Source organism: Microtus oregoni, unplaced genomic scaffold (assembly GCF_018167655.1).
Source record: "Microtus oregoni isolate MIOR12 unplaced genomic scaffold, Mior012 000003F_ref0000135, whole genome shotgun sequence".
Classification (NCBI taxonomy): domain Eukaryota; kingdom Metazoa; phylum Chordata; class Mammalia; order Rodentia; family Cricetidae; genus Microtus; species Microtus oregoni.
Genome location: NW_024543062.1, coordinates 20,599,759 through 20,624,996, shown reverse-complemented (window position 1 = coordinate 20,624,996; position 25,238 = coordinate 20,599,759). Strand labels below are relative to the sequence as shown.

The 25,238-nt window shown below is 43.5% G+C and overlaps 1 protein-coding gene across 2 annotated transcripts in view; it reads left to right on the top strand.

The window, feature by feature from the left end:
* LOC121446025 (MLX interacting protein) overlaps positions 1-25,238 on the top strand; it is a 60,009-nt gene that overhangs the window by 1,371 nt on the left and 33,400 nt on the right. The gene's annotated exons all lie outside the window — the stretch shown is intronic.

Here is a 25,238-nt window from a genome sequence, read left to right as displayed (position 1 = left end):
CCACTTGCCAAGTTGTTCTAGGATCACAGACATGCCTCCCGTGCCCAGGTCTAGCAAGAGGATTTTTGGTTGGCCCTAAAACGATGTGTGTGTGGCATGTCCGTTTGTAAGGTTGACGTCCGAGACACTGTCCTGAGACGGGGGCAGAGAACCCTTTCTTCAGAGTCACAGAAAGGCCTTCCCTGGGAGGTTAGCCTTTCTTTCCACCCTCTCCCTCTTGCCCAGTGTGTCTGTTAGGCATTCACGTCAGGTAGTTTTTCTGCCTCAGCCGCAGGCCTTCTCGGAGCTCCCAGTGTGTAGTAGCTTCTGTGGGGATCCTTATTGTTTGGGCCTCTTGCTTTAGAAACTGTACTAGGCTTTGAGTCCTGCACAGCTGGCAGCATAGGACACGTTTCCCAGGTGACTCCAGCAGCTGTGGACTGCAAGAGTAGGAATCTTCCTAGTCCTTTTTGTGTTATCTTGAGACCTATGTATCCAGGAACTCACTGTATAACCTAGACTGCTCTCGACCTTGCAGTAATCCTCCTGCTTTAGCCTCCCAAGGGCTGGGATTACAGGCCTGGGCCACCACGGCCAGCCTTGTTTCAGTTTTATTTTTAAAAATAATTTGTTTTTATCCTATGTACATTGTTTTGTCTGTGTGAGGGTGTTGGAGCCCCTGGGAGAGGAGGTACAGACGGTTGTGAGCTGCTATGTGGGTGCTGGGAATTGAACCCAGGTCCTCTGGAAGAGCAGTCAGTGCTCTTAGCCACTGAGCCATTTCTCCAGCCCCATTTTATGATTTTTTATTATTATTGCTTGGGTTTTTGAGACTGGTCATGCTTTGGGAGGCTGGTCTTAAATTCCTGGGTTCAAGCAACCCTCCCACTTCTCCCCCCTCCCCAGGGAGGTAGATAATGAGCCCTGATAAATCCAAATTAAAAGCATTACTCAATTGCCTGAAGTTAAAATACTAGATAGTTGGCTCTGGATGGCATTTTCCCCTCTGGAATAAATGGTTATGTTTCTGAGATGTAACTCACCCCATTTCCTCATGTGGAGGTTTCCCTGCTAGCTTAATCCTATAGCATAGCTCTTCCTTCTGTCACCCTCACATGGCTCGGTGGTCAGACTTTGCTCCGATTCTTAGATCTTGCCAGTTTGAGCTGGCACTGAGCCTGTGAAGATAGTCTGTTTTCAAATAAACAGATGACAGTGAAATTGCAGTCCTGCGCACCCTCGCTCTCTTATTTTGAGCACTTATATTGGTATCAGACTCAATTAGATTACAGCATAAGCTGTTCTTTAAGAAAAACTTCTCAAACACAACTAGAGGCAAAAGACAGCAATGTGTTTTATTAAGAGAACATAATCCTCCTTTTTTTACTTTAATATAAACTTCTTCATGTATAGGGAGAGAAAGCTGCTTGAGCCTTTGGAGGCTTGGGCTGGAAAGGTCTCTCTTAGAAAGCTCTGCCAAAGGAAAAATAAGCCGTCTCCTTTTGTGCTCTATGTGGATAACCTAAAGGATTATTAAATAACACCAACAGAGTAATCCTACCTACCTCCCATTTCTTTCAGAAATATTTTGGCACCTGGCCATTACTGAGTTAATTTTCTTGATTGCAAAATGTATTACTAGTTTGGTGCAAGAAGCTTACCTTGCTCTATGGTATCTCCCAGCCTCATGGGCTCACTTGCTTTTGTTGTTCCTCATGTCTTGCCTAGTATTCCTCATGCCTACCTAGTACCTAGTCAGGTTTACCATCAAAGGTTCCTGGATGGGCACCTGCTGGTAACTTCCTATGAAGATGCTATTGGTGTCAGTGAGCATGATCGATGCTGATGTGGCCTTCACTGAGTTTAATTGGCAGTGTGTGGACATTTGGTACAGATTAACTGAGAAACTAGAGAAAGCTGGGTTTCTGCCTTCAGTTTACCTGTCACGGCCACCAGCTGCTTTCAGAGAAGTAAGCTCCCAGTGGGGGAGGAAAGCAGACCCAGGTCAGTGCTTTGGTTTGCCCTCACGAAGGGTTAGAGCCTTCACCTCTTGTCCAGGTTTCTTCTGCTTGGCCTGAGAGGAAGACCAGCTGGGTCTTCTATGTGACTGTTTCTGGCCTAGGTTCTTCCTAACTCCAGCTTCCAGTCTGTTCTGTGGGCTCTTGGTTCTACTGCCTAACTCTCTAGTACACTCTGTGCTTTTTGTTTGGTTTGGTTTCCTGTTAACTGCTCCCTCCCAGCTGTTTCCAGATGAGGCTCAACAGCTTTTTGGAGGAGGAACCAAGTACAGGGGAAGTTGTTATTTTTTACCCAATCCTGAGAGGTGGTCTAGGAATCATGAGCAGTGTCAAGCAAAGGCTTTCTTTTCCCCCTTTGGAGATGAACTTGGATTTGTTTTGTGGGTCAAGCTGTCCTGAAATCCACTGAAATCCTTCTGCCTCAGCCTCCCTAGTGCTGAGATTACAGAGGTAGCTGAACCGTTTGTCCAGACTCTGGCGATGTAGTAGGTTTGGGGGTACTGGGGACTGTGAATATGTTCATTGGTCTGCTTGATAAATGGTCATAAAATGGGATTCCAGTTTCCTCAGGGATAGTTTTTTAAAAACCCATGTCTTTCCCACTCTGGTAAGTAGCTCTGTGGATAAGCATCTTCATTTAGTTCTAAAACATGTGCTCAGTTTCTGGGACATCTTGGAGGGAAAGACGTTGCCTTTCCTCAAGGCAGATGTGTGATGAATGGCAGGGGAGAGCAGCCTGGCTTACCTTTTCTAAGCCATCCTGTCATTGCTCTAGAATGAAGTGGATAAAACTTCCCTGCAGGGTAGAGATGAGGATTAACTGTGATAGTGTCTGTGACTGGGTCTGGTACTTGGCAAATTACAGGCAAAAGGAAGTTTATAAAATTGGATATCCTCAGTCAACTGATGTGTCTAATTGGAGTCTTTCAGTGAAGTTTTCAAGGGCCTGCCTAACAAATACTACATAGAGGCATTCTTGATTTGGCTGGATCTATCCAAGGCCCCTATAGTGGAGCTGCACACTTGAGAACCTAGTTCATGGTTCCTACCCACCTTTTAACATTTTAAGGCCTGCCGTGCATGTACGCCCCATCCCCCCATAGAGATTCTGAATACATTTTGTGTGTGTGTTTTTGTGGTTGGTTTTGGTTTCACTTCTCTCTTTATTACCTTCTTTTGGTATAGATTAAAGGGTAGCCAGTGGTCTTTTGAAACAATTTATTATGTTTATTTATTTAGTGTGTATGTTGGGATCAGAGGTCAACTTATAACTTTTCTACTTCCATTATATGAGATCCCAGATAGCAAACTCAGATTGTCAGGCTTGGCAGCAAGCACTTTTATCTGCAAAGCCACTTTGCTGGACTAGAAATGACCTTTCTTGTATTTAGGCATAAGTAATAGGTGTTTTTGGCAAGTGACTATTTAAGTGGCTATTTGAAGAGACATTTTTCTTTTTAAACATTTATGTTTGTGTGTGTTTTTAAACAGTGTCTGTGTGTGTGTGTCAGATAACAACAGCTCAAGAGCTGAGTTCTTTCTCTCTACCATATTGTCAAGAGTTTTGTTACCCCTCTGAGCCATCTTGCCAGCCCTCGAGATTTTTAAATTAGGAACTGTTAGAGTCTAGGCTATGTTTCAGGAAGTAGCGCCCATGTGTGTGCCCTGTGTGGTAATTGTTCATGGCCCAGGTGGGAAGCTATGCCAGACTTGAGGAATAGAAAGGACTAAAGACTTAGCCCACAATGTCCTACAAATTTTAGGTGTCCAGTAGAGACAAGGTCTCATATATACCAGACTGGTCTTGAACTCATGTAGCTGAAGAGAAAAAAAAGAACTATCATTTCTTTTTTCTTTCTTCTGTGTGTGTATGTGTATGTATACATGCAAGTGTTTTGTGTACTTGTTGACGTGTGTTGCACTTGCTCCATGGTTCCTATATGGAAATCAGAGAACAACTTCTGATGTCTATACCTTGCTTTCTATCTTGGGTAAGTCAGAATTTCTTGTTTGCCATTGAATACACTAGACTAGCTGGCTTTTAAGCTACTAGAGATTTTCCTGACCCCACTGTAGGTACTGGGATTGTTACAGAATGGTTAGCCCAGGTTCCCACAATTGTACTCCAAACACCTTATCTCCAGAGCCATCTCTACAACCCCAGTCTTGAATGTCTAATCCTTTTGCCTCCCTCAGAATGCTGAGATTACAGGTTTGTGCTACCATACCTGTTTCTTTGTTTTTTTTTCTCTCTTTTTTAAAATATTTATTTATTTGTTTTTTTTTTATTATGTATACAGTATTCTTCCTGCAGGTCTCATTACAGATGGTTGTGAGCCACCATGTGGTTGCTGGGAATTGAACTCAGGACCTTTGGAAGAGCAGGCAATGCTCTTAACTGCTGAGCCATCTCTCCAGCCCTGTTTTTTTCATGTGGTACTAGAGATCAAACCTAGGGCTTTGTGCCTGGGATGTAAATACCAGGCAAGTACTCTATCATCTGAGCTACAGGTCCCACTAGAGCAGTGGTTCTCAACCTGTGGGTCCTGCATATCAGATACTTACAATTCATAATATTAGCTAAATTACAGTTATGAAGGACCAATGAAATAATTTATGGTTGAGGGTCACAACAACATGAGGAACTGTATTACAGTGTCTCAGTATTAAGAAGGTTGAGTACCACTGTTCTAGAGGAATCTTTTTTTAATTAATTAATTATTTTTGGTTTTTCAAGACAGGGTTTTGCTGTAGCAATCAAGCCTGTTCTGGAATTAGCTCTTGTAGACCAGGCTGGCCTCAAACTCATGGAGATCCACCTGCCTCTGCCTCCCGAGTGCTGGGATTAAAGGCGTGCCACACCACCACCTGGCTTTAGAGAAGTCTTATGATAGGCATGATAATAGGAATCATTTATAGAAATGACTTAGTTTTACAGTTTTGCTCCCATATCACTGATAAGCTGTTTTTCTTTTCTTTCTTTCTCTTAGTCTATAATCATTAGATAGTGTGCTTACTATTACAGAGTGTGCACTGGTGTTGGCTACAGAGACAATAATTTGAAATAGCTCAGAAACCAGGGATGAGGGAACAGGCACAGTTAGTTGTAACTGCCCTGTAGGATAGATGTAAAAGATGTGATAACAATGAATCTGATTTAAGGGCAGTATTGGGAGGCATACAGGTCAAGTGTATGTGTCTGTGTCAAGAGCCAGTGTGTGGATGGTTTTGCTGATCTTAGACTCAGTGCTTATCCCTTTTCCCCAGTGTTAATTATCAGAAATAATGAATTCTCTTCCCTAACAGAAGTCTATGTTCCTCTTAGTCTCGGAACAGATTTCTATTTTAAGTAGTGTCTACTGATTAATTGCCAGCCTAATAGAAGGGTGAGGAAGAGTTAATAGAATTGGAAAAGAAAGTTGAGACTGTAGCTCATTTGGCACAAATGAGTGGTGTGGTGGTAGATGCCTGTAGACCCAGCCCTCTTGGAAAAGGGAAGTTCAAGGTCATCTACAGCTATATAGTGACTTCAGGGCAACCTGGCTGCCAGGAGACTTTGTCTCAAAAATAAGTAAGTAAGTAAATAAACAAATAAATAAATTTGGACCTAGAAGTTAAGGATTAAATTTGTGTTTATGATGCCAGGCAGTGGTGGCGCACGCCTTTAATTCCAGCACCTGGAAGGGAATAGGCAGGCAGATCTCTGTGAGTTTGAGACCAGCATGGTCTACAAAACTAGTTTCAGGACAACTTGGGCTGTTACACAGAGAAACCCTCTAAAAAAAGAAATGTGTGTATGTACACATGTATATGTAGCACTTGTGTGTGTGTGTGTGTGTGTGTGTGCATGTAGGTACACATGTACACGTGTGTGTAGGCATGCAGAGGTCAGAGGTTAGTGTCCATTATCTTCTTCTGTTGACCTCTACCTTTTTATTTTTTAAATTCCTCCCCATACCCACCTTGTTTTTTGAGATATGGTTTCTGGCTGAACTCAGATCATTGACTGGCCAGGCTGGCTGCTCAGTGAACTCTAGGATGTGCCTATCCCTGCTCCTTCTGCACTACAGTTACAAATGACCGAGGACAACTCGTAGCAGTAGTTTCTCTCCTTCCACCATGTGGGGCCTGGAGACTGGACTCAGCTTCTCAGGCTTGGCAGCAAGCACCTTTACCCACTGAACCATCTTGTGCGCCCTAATTCGAAGGATCTTCTACATTGTAGATGATTACTTTACTACACCCTCAGACCAGGAAAAGTCTCTTGAACTGAGAAGTCCCCCCATTCATCCGCTTATAGAAGCCTAGAATTCTGTGGTGGAGGAAATGAAGTTATTCTGTTGCTATAAGGCACCTGGAGCCTCCCAGATGGGAAGGTGGGTGTCTTGGGCTACTTAGAATCCTATCCTCACTGGGTAAAACTGTATTTCCTTCAGTCTGAGCCTTCCTCAAGTCAATGAACCTCATATACTTTGGAAAACCACCACCTTACTTGATTTAGCCGTGTGTATGATTATGTGGTCCTGACTAACCTGCTGTTTTCACCTTTGAGTTTCCTGTGGAGGCTAATAGTACCTCTAACACAGACTGTGTGATTAAGAAATGTATGTTGGGGCTGGAGAGATGGCTCAGAGGTTAAGAGCACTGACTGCTCTTCCAGAGGTCCTGAGTTCAATTCCCAGCAACCACATGATGGCTCACAACCATCTGTAATGAGATCTGGTGCCCTCTTCTGGTGTGTGGGCATACATGGAAGCAGAATGTTGTACACATAATAAATAAATAATTTTTTAAAAAAGAAATGTATGTTGAATTAAGAAGGGATTCTTCAGAATCTGGAACCAACTTTATAAACTTGCCTTTTTTGAGTCTTGCTTATCTTTCTTTCAGTTCTTTGAAGATAACTGTATGGATTAGTGCTTTAGGGAATGTTGGTGTGGAGTGAAACAGGATGAACCTTTGTTGGGGGACATTTGTACACTTGGACAGTGTGATAGGCAGGTTAACAATACCCTTGAAGATGTCTGTGTTGAAACTGATGAGACAGCTTGGTGGATAAAGGCATTTACCACCAAACCTGACAACCCATGTGGTAGAAAGGGCGAACAGACTCCCAGAAGAAGAAAGAACCAACTCCAGTAAGTTTTTCTCTGACACACACACACACACACAATAAGTAAATAAGTGTAGTAACACAAAAGGATAATTATGCCCCAGTTTACGAATCCTATGAATATATTGTTACACAGTAAGGAGGATTTTAGGCTGCAGATGGAATAAGTTTGCTGATCAGCTGAGTGGGCCCAGTGTAATCACAAGGGTCCTTAACAAGTGAGAGAGAGAGAGCTGGAGAGATCACAGTAGGAAAAGACTCATCTTGATGCAGCTAACTTCGAAGAAGAAGAAGAAGAAGAAGGAGACTGTGAGCTAAGGAATGTTCATAGCCTTAAAACTGCAGGCCGCAGGAAGCGGCATCTCTCCTAGTGTTTTAGAAGGATACAGGCTTGCTGGATCTTGGTTTTAGCCCCGTGAGACCTAAATTTGATATTTGACTTTGAGGATTATGAAATAATAAATTCATTTCTGTATCTCTAAGTTATAGCACCAATAGGAAACTAATGCATAATAGTTTCAAAAGTTTCTTTTCTTCTTTTCTTTTTTTTCTTTTTGTGGGGTGTGGGGAGGGTGGGCAGGGTTTTTCTACATGGCTGTCCTGGAACTCACTGCACAGAGGTTCACCTGTCTCTTCCTCCTGAGTGCTGGGATTACAGGCATGCACCACTGTGCCCAGCTTTATTTTTCTTTCTGTGTTTTTTGAAGTGTCTCAGTATGTGTACATGTGTATGTTCAGGGTTTGGGAGGCCAGAGAAGGATGGGAGGTGTTCTGCTCTGTCACTCTTATTCCCTTAGAAAGAGTCTCTCAGTAACTTGGAGCTGAACTGGAGGCCTGCTGAGTGCCTTTCTCCACGCTTCGCAGAGCTGGGGTTGAGTGTGTGCACAGCTCCACCCAGCTTCTCTATGTGGGTGCTGGCTCTGAACTCGCCATGCTTGCTGTGCATGTGCTCATATACGCTCACTGTTAAGCCACCTTCCTAACACCTGTTTTTCTTCTTTTCACTGAACTCACTATCATCTTGTCTTAGCCTCTCAAGTGTAGATACTACAGTTGTACAGTGCTCAGCCTGACCTGTTTCTTGAGAAAATGTTTCTAAGCTCTTAACCTCTCTTTGAGCTTGGTAAGAATATTTTCAAACCTTCTTCTTCCACAAAAGAGCGTGCAGCCCGCCATGGAATGATAGTTATGCTGAATGGATTGGCCTTGGTTCAGGGGGCTCTAGTGACAGGAGAGCCCTGCTCAAAGGAAATGCCTGTAAAGTGTACGGTGGCCTTGTTCTCTGCCTAGTATAATTCTGTAAGAGGGTGTTGTTGAAAGTCAGTTTAACGTTTTTGTTTGGGTACTGGGCATTGAACTTAGGGCTTAATGAACTCTGGCCTAAGTACTCTCCCTCTGAGAAACATCTCCAGCCTTTTTTTCTTTTGAGAGAGAGTCTCACTAAGTTGCCCAAACCGATCTCCTGTCTCAGCTTTCCAGATAAGTGGGATTATAAATCCAAACCACTATGTCTAGCTTTAGTTTGAGATTTTTGTTTCATAATGTTTTTGAGACAGGGTCTCATATAGTCCTAAGTGTGTGTCCTAGAGTGTGTGTGTGTATGTACACATGTGTGCACACTCAGAGCATGTGGAGGTAGCCCTCCCTTGGTGTTGGTTCTTGTCTTCCACTTTGTTTGGGTCAGGGTCTCTTATCTGCCACTGCATATGCTAGGCTACCTGAGTCAAGCTGCTAGGGATTTGCCCATCACTGCCTCATATCTTGCTATAGAAGTGCTGGGATTACAGATGCCGACTCTTGTGTCCAGCTTTATGGGGATCCTCATTTACCCATTGAAGCATCTCTCCAGCCTGACCTTTACCTCTTTTTAAAATTTATATCTTGACTTTAAATTTTTTTCTTCTTTTAGATTTGTTTATGTGCGTGTATGTCTGTGCAGTATGTCATGCCTGGTGCCCATGTAGATCAGAAGAGTGTGTCAGATTTCTTAAAACTGTAGCTGTGAATGAGTTGCCATGTGGGTGCTGGGAATGGGAATGATTCTCTGGAAGAACAAGTGCTCTTAATAACTGAGCATCTTAGCCAGGCGGTGGTGGTGCACTTCTTTAAGCCCGGTACTCGGGAGGCAGAGGCAGGCAGATCTCTGGGAGTTTGAGGCCAGCCTGGTCTACAAGAGCTAGTTCCAGGACAGGCTCCAAAGCAACACAGAGAAACTCTGTCTCAAAAACTAAAAACCCAAACAAACAAACAAAAACCAAGAACTGAGTATCTCGCCATCTGACTGTGAACTTTTTTTTTTTTTTTTTTCCCAAACAGAGTTTCACTCTGTAGGCCAGGCTGGCCTCAAACACACAGCTATCCACTTGCCTCTGTCTCCTGAGTGCTGGGACTAAAGGCATTGGCTACTAACTCTCCTGTTTCTATGTCCCAAGTACTGGTATTACTAGCATGGACCACCCATACACTAATGGATTTGACTTGTTTGTAGGATTCCTATAATGGCCCATGAAAGATTCAGATTATTCCTTCTCCAGAATCAAATTACTTAGTGGGTATAAAATCTGCTGCTCAGGCAACCAGTATTTGTGGTGATCTGTCTTTTGTTGGAACTTCTTTGCATGGTTAGAATTCAGGCCACAAAGGTTTGTGTTTCAGGTTGAGCTTATTTGGGTCACAAGCTCTCTGATGCCAACCTCAGGAAGGGTTCTATTTATTCCTCTCCAATTCTGGCACCTTCTGTACTACCAGAGGGCTATGGAGACTGGAGCTAGAGCCAGGTGACCTTATTCTCAGCAGGAGAGAGAACCTTCTTTACTGTTCCATCTAGAAGGGACTTTCCAGCTGGTCAGTGGTGGTGCAAGCCTTTAATACCAGCACGTGAGAGGCAGAGGCAGGCGGATCTCTGAGTTCAAGGCTAGCCTCTCTATAGAGAGAGTTCTAGGACAGCCAGAGTTACACAGGAAAAACAAGTCTGGAAAAACAAAAACAAAAAAACAACAAAAAAGTGACTTTCCTTGACAGTCTCACTCCTGCTGTCCACCAGTGCTCCCCCCTTTCTTCTCTCTTGTCCTCTGCTACAGGAACCTCTGCATCCTTGAGTTTGCTGAACTTCCTGTTACCATTCGAACTCTTCAGCCTTATGACATTAACCCCATAGTCTCCAGTCTCAATGTTTGAGAAGGAGGCAAAGAGGGAGGCTAAGTGGCTCTCTCACTAAGTAGAATCTCTTCAGCCACAGAGTTGGAATCTAGCTGTGATTTTGGTTTGTCTGTTGCCAAATCAAGTGCTCGTTTCCTAACATGTATTCCCGAGGTCACCTTGTGTCACAGGGTACAAGTCAGGCTTTTGAGGTACAGAAACTTGCTTTCTGAAATAAGTCAGTAAGCAAATTTGATTTTGTCTTTGAGTTGCAATGAAGAAACAAAACAAAAGATAGTATAATGGGGCTGGGAAGGTGGGTAGATACTTTGAACTGCTCAGAGAAGTGTTCTGAGGAGGTGACATTTCAAGTTAACCTGTAACCTGAGTGGAAAATAAAAGCCAGGCGTGGATGGTAGAAGAGGCCCAAGGTGGAGTGAGCATGGCACATTTCAGCATTAGAAAGACCAGCAGAACTAGATGTTGGGCATAGACAGTGGAAAGAGGTGAGCTTGAAGAATCAAGAGGATTTGTGATTTATAGTGGGAATGAGGACATTATTCTAACTGAATTAGGAATACTGATTTACCTTCATTGTGGCTCATCTGCTGGTGATTACTCTTAGGGAACTAGAAGCCAGAGTTGAAATGAGAACCCCCCCCCTTTTTTTTTTTGGACAGGGTCTCTCTCAACATAGCCTTGGCTGTCCTTGAGACACACTACATAGACCAGGCTGAGATTTACAGAGATCCACCTGTCTCTGCCTCCCAGTGCTGGGATTAAAGGTTGTATCATCACAACTAGCCAGCATCCCTCTTGAAGCTGTTGAACTCTCTTCTCAGACACAGTTGGATGGTGTGAATTCAAGATGGTTTTGGACTTGCTGATGAATTGGACATGGGAGAACAAGGGAGGGAAGGAATGAATTGACTTCTCAGGTGATCAGTACCCTGTGTTGTGGACCTTGGTTCCTAGGGTGTGTGTTGGCTGCTTCCCAGAGAAGGGATTGCCAGGAGCCATCAGAGTACTGGGCCTCACAATCACACTGAATTCTGATCCTGCCCAGTCTGAGAACTTGTATTTGTCCTTTAGGCTATGCTGCTCTATTTTGTCTCCTGAGCTCTGTGTATTTATATTCATAGTCATATATTCTCACCCCAATTTATTTGAGACAGGGTTTCACATTGTAGCCCAGGCTTCTCTCAAACTCATGATAATCCTTCTCTCTGCTGTGCCTCTTTTCTTTCTTTCTTTCTTTCTTCCTTCCTTCCTTCCTTCCTTTCTTTTTTTTTTCTTTTCTTTCTTTTTTTTTTAAAGACAGGATTTCTTTATGTAGCCCTGACTGTCCTGGAATTCACTTTGTAGATAGGCTGGTTTGAACTCAGAGTTTCTGTTTCCCTAATGCTGTGTTTAATATGCATCATACCAGCTTCTTCTATTGGGCATTGTGAAGAGGCTTTTGGGAGGAGAAACTTTCAGTTTGGAGGTTGCTTTCTGAGTGATAGAGCTTTTCAAAATGCCATGCTCCTAAATGTTATTTTTATTTATATGGTTTAGTGACAGGAATATGATTTGATCTCAGATTCCCTAAAGAAACCTCAGCCTAGTGTGCTTGTTGTCTTTAGGGATAGACTGTACCATCAGAACAGTCTAGAAGGAGTGACATTGGTAGTTCCAGGGGAGGCTCTCAGGTCTGAAAGATAATTTCAGAAGCAAAATTCCTTGTCTTTAGCTTTTGAGCCCTAGACATGAGCAGTAAGATCCTGTTTGGATGACAGTGAAGATACTAACTCGGAGATGACAGAGGGAGTCAGGTGACTGGTGCAAACAAAGGATTGGGGGACTCTGAATTAGAGAGAGAAAACCTTGGAGATTTTTGTGGCACTCTCTGTTGAAGAATATTCTGAGAACAAGAGATCAGATTTTTCTTTTTAGACAGTCTTCTAATAGCCTGAGCTGAATGATGTCAATCCTACCTCAGCTTCCTGAGTGCTGGCATTATAGGCATGTAGCACTACACTTAGCTCCAATGTGGTATTGGGGACTGAACCTTGTACTTGGTAGACAAGCTTGTGACACCCCTACCGCATGCATGTGCATGTATACCTGGTACCTGTGGAGGTCAGAAGAGAACATTGGATCCCTTGGAACTGGAGTTACAGGGGTTTGATAACCACCATGTGGGTAGTAGGAATTGAACCTGGGTCTTCTGGAAGAATAGCTAGTGCTTTTAACTGCTAAGCCTTTTCTCCGCCCAGTAGATACTACTTTTTGTTTATTTATTCGTGGACATACTTCTCTCTCCCTCTCTGAAACAATGTTTCACTGTATGACCCAGACTGGCTCAAACTTGCAATATTCCTCCTGCCTTAGCCTCCTAAGTACTGGGGTTGTAGATAGAAGCTACCATGCCTGATGATAGACTTCTATGTTGTTATTATTGTTAGATAGATGGAGTCTCAACTATGCAGCTCTGGCTAGCCTAGAATTGATTATCCATACTGGGCTGGCCTCAAACTCTCAGAGATCCTCTGCCCACTTTGTGCTGAGATTAAAGGCATGTGCCACCGCACCTGGCTACAGACACATGGTGTTTTTTAATTTTATTTTGTGTTTGTGCACATGCAGGTGGAAGTCAGAGACTGATGTCAAGTGTGTGCCTTTATTGCTCTCTACCATAGTTTTTTGAGAAAGGGTATTTCTCTGAACCTAAAATTTGCTGATTTGGATAGACAAGCTGGCCGGTGAGCACCAGAGTTCTTGTTACCACTTCCCCAATACTATGATTATAGCTGTGTGGTGCCCTTGCCCAGCCTTTTTATATGGGTTCTAGGAATCAAACACAGTTCCTCATGTTTTGTGTGGCAGGCACCTTACCAAATGAACCATCTCCCTAGCTCTCAACAAACATTTTTGAGGGGATTTTGTTATTTGGACATTGAATTTCCATATACTGTAACATGATTCTCTTATGGAATCAGGTAGGAACTTTCTTTTTTTTTTTTTTTTTTTTTTTTTTTGGTTTTTCAAGACAGGGTTTCTCTGTGGTTTTGGAGCCTGTCCTGGAACTAGCTCTTGTAGACCAGGCTGGTCTCGAACTCACAGAGATCCGCCTGCCTCTGCCTCCCGAGTGAGGTAGGAACTTTCTTACAGGGTGTGATAGTTTTAAAGAAAATGGCCTCCAAATGGAGGTGTGGCCTTGCTGGAGGAAGTGTGTTACCATGAGGGCTTTGATGTCTTTTTCACTCAAGCTTTGAAGTCTCTTGCTCAGTGTAACAGTCAGTTGTCTTCCTGTTTGTTGTCTGAAAGATATAGGACTCTTAGCCATGCCTGCCTGCATGCTGCCATGCTCCCCACCATGATGATAACGGACTGAACCTCTGAAACTGTAAGTGATTTACCTCAATTAAATGTTTTCCTTATAAGAGTTGCCATGGTCATGGTATATCTTCACAGTAATAATAATAATAATAGTAATAATAATAATAATAATAAAATTAAGACATAGGGCAAATCTAAAATATCATGTGAAATGACATGGGACTAGAAGCCTGAGGTCAGTGTGACCCTGGGTAGGGACTTCTTACTTGGTTCCTTTAGGTCATGATGTTCAGGGAGAAAAATGACTAGGATAGATTAGAGTCATGGTTACCACACTGAGTTTTCTTCCACAGATATAGTTTTTAAGTGATATTGTCCTAGAAACAAATTACATCCAATAATAAAAAAATAAAAATTATTGAAAAACAAAACAAAAAGCCAGGTGGTGGTGGTATATGCCTTTAATTTCAGCACTCAGGAGACAGACAGATCTCTGAGTTTGAGGCCATCTTGGTTGACAGAGCGAGTTTCAGTATAACCAGGAGTATACAGAGAAACTCTTTCAAATAATCAAACCAACCAACAACCAGCCAAACAAAAAGAAAGTAGGGGAGGAAAATTGCTCAGTGGTTAAACACTAGCTGTGCTTCCAGAGGACCTAGCACCCACATGGCAGCTTACAACTGCCCATAACTCCAGTTCCAGGAGATCTGATGCCCTCTTTGGCCTCTTGAGGCACCTGCACACATATGGTGGTGTACAGACATAAAGGAGAAGGGCTGGAGAGATGGCTCAGTAGTTTAGAACACTAACAGCTCTGCCAAAAGACCTGGGTTTAATTCCCAGCATGACCTGGTAGCTCACAGCCTTCTGTTCCAGGAGATCTGATACCCTTTCTGGTTTTCACAGGCATGAGGCATACACACACAGTGCAGGTACATACATGCAAGCAAAACACCTCTCCACATAAAATAAAATGAATTAAAAATTAAATAAATACATTTATAAAAATAAGCATGTGGAACAACATGCTTAATTTTTTTTTGGTTTGTGTTTTGGGTTTTGTTTGTTTGTTTGTTTGTTTGTTTTTGAGACAAGGTTTCTCTGTAGCTTTGGTGCCTATCCTGGAACTAGCTCTTGTAGACTAGGCTGGCCTCGAACTCACAGAGATCCACCTGCCTCTACCTCCTGAGTGCTGGGATTAAAAGCGTGCACCACCACCGCCTGGTTCCAACATGCTTGAATTTAAGAAACCTGCCAAATTTAAGGGACTGGGTTTTAGCTCAGTTGGTAGAGTGCTTATCCTGCCATTCTCCAGCACTGTATACACTGGACATGAGGCAAGTGTCTAATCCTAGTGCTCAGGGAATGGAGGCAGAAGGATCAGAAGTTTAAGGCCATCCTTGGCTACATAGCAAGTTTGGGATCAGCCTGGGATCATGAGAACCTGCCTTTAAAAAAAGAAGCTTTAAGTATTTGACACAAAATAACACCATAACTCAGAAGAGTATCCAATTCCATTTAGTACTAAATGGGCTAAAGGAGATCAGTACTTGTGAATCAGGTGTGATAGCACGGGCCTATAATGTGTGTACTCTGGAGGATCCTAAACCACATAGAATGTTCAGGGCAGCCTGTGCTACATGAAGCCCTCACAAAGAGAAAGAAAAAACTGGTACTTACTTCTGAAGTACTAGAGCAGAAGCCGACTGGGAATAGACTTAAGAGGTGTTCTGGAGGATGCTGATTTTTTAGCTTATTTGTTGTTATCATTTTCATTGTTGTCTACCTTTATTTTTTTATTTTGTGGCTGTGCACATGCACTCTTGCCCATGTGCACGCATGTGCATATTGTAGGTCACATGTGAGGTCAGAGGAAGACTTTATGGAGTCAGTTCTTTCCTTCTTTCCAAAATTGAATTTAAGTCATAGGTTTGCATGGTAAGTACCTTTACCATTGGAGTCCCTCTAGCTATCTTGTTTTTGTTTTTGAGACTGGGTATCAACTTTAAGCCCAGGTTGATCTAGAACTCACTCTGTAACCCAAGCTAGCCTCAAACCAGAGTGAAACTTTTACCTCAGCCCTCCAAGTGCTTTGATTTACTTTGTCTTTGTGGTGCTAGGATAAAACCCAGGGCCTCATTAGCACTGCACCACTAAGCTATATCCCTAGCCTTCTTTTGTTGTTTTGAGACAGGATCTCACATTGAACTCATGAGCATCCTCCTGCCTTACAGGTGCTGGGATATGCTTGGCCATTAAGAAAGAAAAAGAAAACAATTCAGATATTTCTGCATATCTAATATTATCTATATGAAATCTTATTTGGAATGTGCAGGACTAGATGTCCTCAGTATGTCAGTAACTAGACATTCCATTATTCTGTTTTTTGTATATGCGGTAAGTACAGAAATAGTTGAGAAGTGACCTTGTCTGAGGCTTCCCCTAGAACAGAGACATGGGAATTGATTTCTGCGTCTTGCACAGGAGCTTGCCAAATTACTGTCTGCAAAAATTATCCCTTTATGACTTTTCCCTTAATATTGTTAATCTGGGTCAGAAGTCACAAACTTGAATGGCCACAAGGGCCAGGATATAAAACAGACATTTCTGAGACCAAGAGGCTCTCTGGTATTTTTTCTTGCCCTCTTTTGGAAGTCATAGTTACAGGGAAATATTTATTAGGAAAATATATAAGCCGCAGTGGACTCAGCCTCAGTGACGAGAAGGCAGCAGGAAGTGGTGGTCTGGAGTCTTGGCCTGAGAGCAGTCACCACTTAGCTCCAGGTGAGGCTTGCTGTCTGGGAGTATGAGCTCAGTGTGACATCTGGCATATCTGAAGAGTTGGGAGAATAAATCTGGATTTTTTTTCCTTTCAATATTGTGCTATGTCACTGGACTACCTGTAGGGTATCTGAACCCTGTAGGATTCCCCGACCCAGAAATCTAGACTTTTATGAGGACTCTACTTTTAACTTTTGATTTTGTTTGTAATTTAGGGTTTAAGCTTAGTTATCAGATATTAGGCACTTGGGGATGGGGGAGACTGAATTTAACCTAGATTGAATCTAGGTTAGACCTAACTGATAAAGGTAGTGTGTTGTTTGCTACCATTTGGCTTTGGCCCAAGGACCATTCTAGAGGGGTCCTTACTGTTTTATGTATCTTCTTGTTCTGTTTGAAGTCACAGGGTCATAATCTCCTGATGATAAATCTGAGACTGTCTATTGAACCCCAAAGATATGCACGCTTCTTGAAGATCATTATTACACTGTGTTAGGAGGTGCTGAAGCCCTGGTTTTGCCCTAAAGATGGAAGGTTCAGCCCTTGTTATCAAATTCTTGGGTTCTAGGTTGATCTTAGTTTTACATTATCTCTCAGTCTCATTGCATCAGTGACTAGAGTGGGGTGGTCAGATTTGGATTGCCTTTGTCACAGCTGAAACAAAGTTATAACTTTTAAGTTCGGCTGTGATGCTGCCCTGCTTAGTTCTCAACCCACATATTTTATTATTGTACATGGTGCTGGCCGGTGTGTGTGACTGTCTGTCTGTCTGTCTAGGCACTTAGGTTTGGGGTGGCTTATACCGCAGTGGTACACCCTCTCAGAGTCCCAACAGGCCCCTCAACATGTATCTGACTGACTACACTGCACTGTTCGCTTGTGCAGCTCACCTGGGGTACACTCCTTAGGCTTTTCAGCTGTTTGCTTTTTTTTTCATCTCTTTGATCTGCTTTATAATGATGTTGGCAGATAGCTTTATGATTTATAAGTGCCATTACTTCTGAGAAGATGAAAGTAGAATCTTTTCATCAGAGAGGTAGTACTTTCTCTGCTGAGACATGTTTGCTGAGTGCTGGGTAGCTTTTCTCAGCTTAGACGCTTACTTTGGAGTTTGGCTCCATTTTTAGGCCTTTTTCTAGATTTAACTCATCATCATTTCTGTGTCCATAGTATTCCATTTTTTATTTTTATTTTAGTGAGACAAAGTCTTAACGTTGTAGCTCTGAAACTCACTGTGTGGTTTATGTCTGTCTTGTGCCGATCCTCCTGCCTCACCCTCCTCTTTGAGATTTTTAGGTGTGATCTGTCAATCCAGCCATTATAATATTTGAACATTTTAACTTTAAGAGATGGCTCAGTGGATAAATATGCTTGCTGCCAAGGCTGATGAGCTGAGTTTTATTCCTGGGACCCACATGGTGGGAGAACTGAATTCCCAGGTTGTCCTCTGATGCTCGCTGTGGCATGTAAGTGTGTAGATAAAATGAATAGACGAAAAATTTTTAAAAACCTACCTTTTCTTTTAAACTCCACTTTTATTTTACTATAGAAAATTTAGAAACTATGGATGTAGATAAAAGGAAAGCTGAGAATCGGAACCCTCAGGGGTACCCTCTCAGCTTCCCGATAGTTATCCTTCTCCACCTTGTTTTTAAATTGTTTTTGGCGTGATGAGTGTGCACTCTTCTTCCTCTTAGCAGCTGCTGAATACCTCCCCAAGTCCCCAAATGCTCATCAGCAGTGTTTTCAATGGCTCGGTAGGACCTCATTGTGGGATGTGTTATTATTTATTTAATCTCTCTGTTGATCCTCGGAAATATTTTTATGGTAATTTTTCTGTAGAGCCCCGGGCCCCTGCTGTTTTGTTTGATTTCGGTTTCTGAGAAAGGATATCATGTAGCCCAGGCTGGCCTTGAACTTACTATGTAGCCAAGTATGGCCTTGATCCTTCTGCCTCTTTCTCCTCAATGCCAGAATTATGAGCTATGTCCTATCCTGTTCATCCCTGTCACATATTCCAAATTGGCTCCATTCTCTAAAATGTCCCTCTGCCTCCCCTTCCTTACTGATAGGACCCTTTACCCTGAGAACATTTTAGCAGTACCCTGTATCACTACACTAGGCACCCTTACCTTGTCACTTGACCCTATACTCATCTGGGCAGGCATTGGGGGGGATGGTGGTTTCAGTTGCACAGCTGAACAGTGCCTCTTCTGTGCCCTAGGTTGCTTATTTGAAAGATTCTCATCTTTTCTTTTCTTTCTTTTCTTTTCTTTCTTTCTTTTTTTTTTTTCAAGACAGGGTTTCTCTGTAGCTTTGGAGCCTTTCCTGGAACTCACTCTTGTAAACCAGGCTGGCCTCGAACTCACAGAGATCCACCTGCCTCTGCCTCTCAAGTACTGGGATTAAAGGTGTGCGCCACCACCGCCCAGCTCATGTTTTCATGTATGTCTCTGTAGTTGGCAGAGGGGTTGGGGACAGTGACTGTCAGCAGCTTTCATGTCCTGTTGTGACTTGACGGCTGGCAGACCCCAGAGACACTGGAAGCAATATCTTTGGCCCTGAGTATTATCCATTGACCTTTTATTGTTCTAGAGGCAGGGAGTAGGGCAAGGGCTTGACGAAGAGTGCAGTCATACAGAGGCTGCATGCACTCTGGCTGATTCAGGAAAGGAAGAGCTGACTGAATTCTGAAACACTCTTTAAACACTTTGTCAGGAGGAGTCCTGACTGCTCTCCAGCTTTGTCAGCAACCTTTTTTTTTTTTTCTTTTTTTCCTCTTTTTGGTTTTTCGAGACAGGGTTTCACTGTAGCTTTGGAGCCTGTCCTGGAACTAACTGTTGTAGACTAGGCTGGCCTCGAACTTGCAGAGATCTGCCAGCCTCTGCCTCCCAAGTGCTGGGATTAAAGGTGTACGCCACCACTGCCTGGCTTTTGTCAGCCATCTTTAGAGCTGCTTAAGGAGTTTCTACCAACAGCACTCTGGGAGACATGCTGGACAGAAGGCCTGCTAAGCAGACTTTGGTTGTCTGGCTTGCCCTGAATTGAGGTGGGGACCAGGGGAAAGGGGCGGAGCCCAGGTGTCCCTGTTCTGCTGTTCTTCTGACTTCTTGCTGAGGGCTCAGTGATTGCTGTCTTAGAGTGGCTCTTGTCTACTGGACATGCTCCTGTAACCTTTTAATTTTGAGTATGCGTGTTGTTTGTGATGCTAGTGGTCAAATCTAGGGCTTCAATACATGCCAAGGGCACAGTCTACCCCTGAGCTCTATCCCCAGTGCCCACTGTTGAAATCCAGTACTACACACTTTTAACCCCAGTGCTCTGGAGGCAGGCAGATCTCTGGAAGTTCAAGGCCAGCCTGGTCCACACAGAAAGCTCCAGGCCAGCCAAAGACTACATAGTGAAAAAGAAAGAAAGAAAAAGAGGAGGTGGGGAAGCCAACCCTGATAGGAAGCCATGCAACAGGAAAATCTGCCTTCACAAAAGCAAAGAACACACTTATCAAGTCAGCTGCATATTGTCCTTGATGTTGTCCTTGCACTGTACGAGAGCAGACAGGCAGGTGGGGCTTACCTGTGCAGGCACAGCCTCCTCCAGCTACCAGAGACCTGTAGATTGCAATGGAGCAGGTGTGGCCCATGTATGGCCACCTGCGTTTTCCTAGATTAGTCTGTGCTTATCTTTGTTGTGCCCGCTGCTGGCTCCTTTGGTGCTCTGGGTGTATGTGAAGTACAATCTCATTGGTAGAGTGGGAACACAGTGAGCAGCACAGGGTGTGGTGTGAGAAATACTATAGTCTGCTTCCCATCTCCAGGGGGAATGTTCTTCTGTTTCGTGTCTTAGCAAATCCCCAGGCAGAGCTTTTAGGGACTTACAGTGATGAGAGCAGCACCCCAAACTGAGAGCCCACATCAAGATCTTGACTGTGCTTCCCTCCCAAGTGCTCCTAACATGGGTGGCAGCACTGTGGAGACTATAATGTTTCAGACTTTTGTTCCTCTTGGCTAGGATTACGGAGAAATTATCGGCAAGTCAGATTTAAACAGTCCTGGGAGCCTGAGAAGGGCTTCTGAGGTAGAAGATAGAGCATAACAGCTGGCTGTGGTGATGTGTCATCTGCAGAGGGCAGCTGGATGCTCCTCCTGTGGGTTGGCTAATGGTGGTTTATATGCATAATTTGTTTTCCTCTGTTTTAGCATGATGTCTCAAAGTCACTGGGACTAGAGGATAGAAATTAGGAGGGGAGGGCAGGTTTTTCAACCAGCTCTTGTTGGCTGTTGCAATCTCCTGACAAAGCCACCATTGTTTTGAATCAAGTGCCAGTTGGTTTGGTTTGAATCGCTCTGGTGCCCTGAAACTGGCTTCTTTTTTTCTACCTCCACCACTGCTCTTCTTGGGGGAGGCCTGGAGGAAGGAGGACTACCAGTCCCATATGGGGAGCACCATTTCCTTTGCCCTCTTAGAGCATACAGCTGTGGCTGGTCCCACGGTCATCATCCCAGTCCTGTCCTGCACCTTGGCTGGGCTGTAGCCCAGGCTGCTTATTAATGCCCCCGAAGCATCAAGTTTCCAGGAATCATGCTGCCTGATGGTGGCCTTGGCCTTACTTGGCACTGGCCTGCTTCGTGCAAGGACCACTTGCTCTGGCACAGCTGTCTGCTTGCTGTTGCCACTGCCACCACTGACCTCCCAACCAACTTTTTGGCCTGATGCCTGTTCCTATCTTGTGTACATGCTACAGAGATAACCAACAAAAGCCAGGAATTCCTCTGGCTGAGCTCCCAAAAGGCAAAGAGTGAACCTCAGAGCCTCATTTGGCCCCTGCACTAACTTGAGAGTGCATTTTCTCACTTCCACTCCTCGGTGCAGTTTCATATCTCAGATCTGACTCCAGACATTTGGGAACTCCCAGCCCCAGAGGAGGAGAACATCAAGAACTCTACTGAGTGGAGGTAGCCTCCTAGGGCAGTATTGGTAGTGACCAGGTTAAGATGTTCTTGGTACGTTAGAATTAATTGCTCTTCAAATGAAGTATGGTTACACACTGACTTCTGAACAGCTAAGAAGGAAAAAGTGCATATTGTGGTAAAAAAAAAATGTATCAACTACTTTTGTCTCAGCCAAATTAAAAGTTTTTTTAAGGCTCCCCAAATCCCCAAAAGTGAGCGAAGAGTACATGACAGCAGAGCTAGATGTAGAGGGGGTGTAAAGGACTTTCTCCACAAACCTACCTGCTATTCAGAGACAGTTTTCAGAATCATTTTCATACTTTGACTTGAGGGACATGGGAAAATCTTAAAGATAGATTACAACCTAGGTGTGTTGGAACATGCCCTTAGGCCCCAGCTGGTAGGGGAGGTCGTGGCAGGAGTCCACTAAGCTCAGGAGTTTAAGCCATAGCTCATCTCCATCTTAAAGAAGTTGGCAGGTGGTGGTGGTACACACTTTTAATCTCAGTACTCAGAAGACAGAGGCAGGCAGATCTCTTATGGATCATGGCTACTCAGAGAAACTTTGTCTCAAAAACAACAACAACAAGTAAAAATAAAAATAAGAATAAAGAAATTAGATAATGCTTAGTGGGGTGACTCATCTATAATCCCAGGATTTAAGAAATAGAAGGAGAATCAGGAATTCAAAGTCTTCTTCCACTACATAGCAAGTTTGAGGCTAGCCTGGGATACATGAAATTTTGTCTCAAAACAGCCACCACTAAAGAAAAAAAGGTTTTTCTTAGGTCAATGCTTTGACTTTGTGGAGTTAAAACTGGGTTATTATTAAAATATGTTTGCAAGGACCAGAAAGATGGCTCAGTGGGTAAGAGTGCTTGTCCCATGTCTTAGTCACTGTTCCGTTGCTGTGAGGGGGATGCTGACCACAACAACTCTTAGAAAGGAAGGCATTTGAGGGCGTGCTAACAGTTTCAGAGGCCCAGTCCATTATCATCACAGCACAGAGCATGATGGCAGGCAGGTGCTGGAGAAGTAGCTGAGAGCTACATTCTGATCTGCAGGCGGGGGCGGGGGTCATCACTGGGGGTTCTGACTTGGGCTTTTGAAACCTCCAAAAAGGCCACACCTCCTAACCTTCCTAAATAGTCCATCAACTAGGGACCAAACATTCAAACGTAAGAGCCTGTGGAGAGGCATTCTCTTTAAACCACCGCTGCCAGTTTTAGATAAATGTTGTTTATTTCTTTTCTTTCTTTTTTTTTTTAAGATTTATTTATTTATTATGTATACAGTGTTCTTTCTGCATGTATCCTTGCATGCTAGAAGAGGGGAACAGATCTTATTACAGATGGTTGTGAGCTGCCATGTGGTTGCTGGGAATTGAACTCAGGTCCTCTGGAAGAGCAGTCAGTGCTCTTAACCACTGAGCCATCTCTCCAGCCCTGTTGTTTATTTCTTTAATTAAAATTATCCCTTTTTGTTTGTTTTTCATTTTTGAATTTGGTTCTCACAAACTCAGGACAACTTCAAATTCGTTGGTCCTTTTCTTCCATTTTCCCCAATTTTGGGGTTACAGGCATGCCTGGTGCACTTTTTTTTTAAAAAAAAATTTATTTATTTATTATGTATACAACATTCTGCCTCCATGTGTGCCTGCGTGCCAGAAGAGGACACCAGATCTCATTACAGATGGTTGTGAGCCACCATGTGTTGCTGGGAATTGAACTCAGGACCTTTGAAAGAGCAGCCAGCGCTCTTAACCTCTGAGCCATCTCTCCAGCCCCGCCTGGTGCACTTTTAAGTTTATTTTTACTTTACTGTTTTTGAGACAGGGTCTCACGATGTCCCCTTGGCTGACCTGAACTCACTATTTAAACCAGTCTGGCCTCAAACTCACAGAGATCCTCCTGCCTCTGCCACTATGCCTGACTAATTTTGTTTTTTGAGGCAGGGTCTCATATATCCCAGGCTGATCTTGAACTTAACTGTGAGACTGAAGATGATTTTGAATTTATGGCCTGTCTCTGCCTGCCAAGTGCTGGGATTATAGGTGTTTACCACCATGCCTGGGCCGGGGGCGGGGGGGGGGGGTCAAACTTAGAACTCCATGCATGTTAGACCAGCACTCTACTGATTGAGCTACACTCCAACCCACAATGAAACGTTTTGAACCATTTGTAATGGGACATGGAAATCTCTCATGCACAATAATCTTCACTGCTTTCTTCAACATTGAGTGTAGTATAACTTATTTCTGAAAACCAGTTTGTTATTTTTGTGTATGTACCAGTGCATGCCACAGTGTGTGTATGGAGGGAGAGGTGCGAGCACCTTCATCCGCTGCACCATTTCAACAGTCTTACAAGTTATTATTTTAAAATGTTGTGGTGCTGGGGCCTGGAGAGATGGCTCAGTGGTTAAGAGCATTGCCTGCTCTTCCAAAGGTCCTGAGTTCAATTCCCAGCAACCACATGGTGGCTCACAACCATCTGTAATGAGGTCTGGTGCCCTCTTCTGGCCTTCAGGCATACACGCAGAAAAGAATATTGTATACATAATAAATAAATAAATAAATAACTTTTTTTTTTGATTTTTCGAGACAGGGTTTCTCCGTAGCTTTTGGTTCCTGTCCTGGAACTAGCTCTTGTAGCCCAGGCTGGCCTCGAACTCAGAGATCCGCCTGCCTCTGCCTCCCGAGTGCTGGGATTAAAGGCGTGCGCCACCACCGCCCGGCAATAACTATTTTTTTAAAATGTGATGCTGAAAATAGAGCCCAGGATCTCACACATGCTAGGCAGGTACTCTTCCCACTGGGCTACACCCCTCAGCCTCTGTGTTTTGTTTTTTTGAGACAGGATCTAATGTAGCTGAGAATTATCTTTTTGGTCCCCCCTCCCCCGAGGTTTTCTCTGTGTAGTCCTGACTGTCCTGGAATTTACGTTGTAGACCACGCTGGTCTTGAACACACAGAGCTCTGCCTGCCTCAAATGCTGGGATTAATGTTATGTGCCACCACCACCTGACTGCTAAGGATTATCTTAACTGATTTTTCTTCTACCTTCCAGGTGCTAGAATTATAGGTGTTTTCCTAGTAAAACTGAGTATTTAGAAACATATTTTTGAATATTCTTTCCTGTATTATTTTTTTTTCTTGTCTGTGAGTGGGAAGTATATTTGTGTGTTCATGTTTATATATCCACACCCATGTGTGGAAACATGAGGTTGGCACGGGTGCCTCTCAATTGCTCTATACCTTATTTTTTATTAAAATTTAAATTTAATTATTATAACATGTGTTCATGTGATTTGTGTGTGTGAGCAGAAGTGCACATGTGCAGGTGAGAAAGCCCCTTGTGAGAGTTGGTTCTTCCACCCTGGGTTCCAGGGATCAAGTTCAGGTTGTCACGCTGTGTGGTGAGTGCTTCTCACTTTTGAGCCATCTCTCAGACCCTCTGTATTTTTTGAAACGGTCTCTCATTGAACCTAGAGGTCACTGGTTGAGTGAGCTCTGCTCCTGAGCTGGGATTTCAGGCATGTACCATCACAATGGTGATTTTTTTTTAAATATTTATTTATTTGTTTATTATGTGTACAGTATTCTTCCTGCAGGCCTCATTACAGATGGTTGTGAGCCACCATGTGGTTGCTGGGAATTGAACTCAGGACCTTTGGAAGAGCAGGCAATGCTCTTAAACCGCTGAGCCATCTCTCCAGCCCCCACAATGGTGATTTTATGTGGGTATTGGGCATCCAAACTTAAGTCTTCATGTATGTGTGGCCAGTACTTTATAATGGAGCCATCTCCCCAGCCCCTTAGTAGCATAATTTCTAATAATTTTCCACTGTTAAGATGTATGTGCTTCTATGTGCAGTGCTCCTGGACTCTTCAGGAGTTGGGGTTTTACACATGTCGTCAAACATAAGTGGCCACTC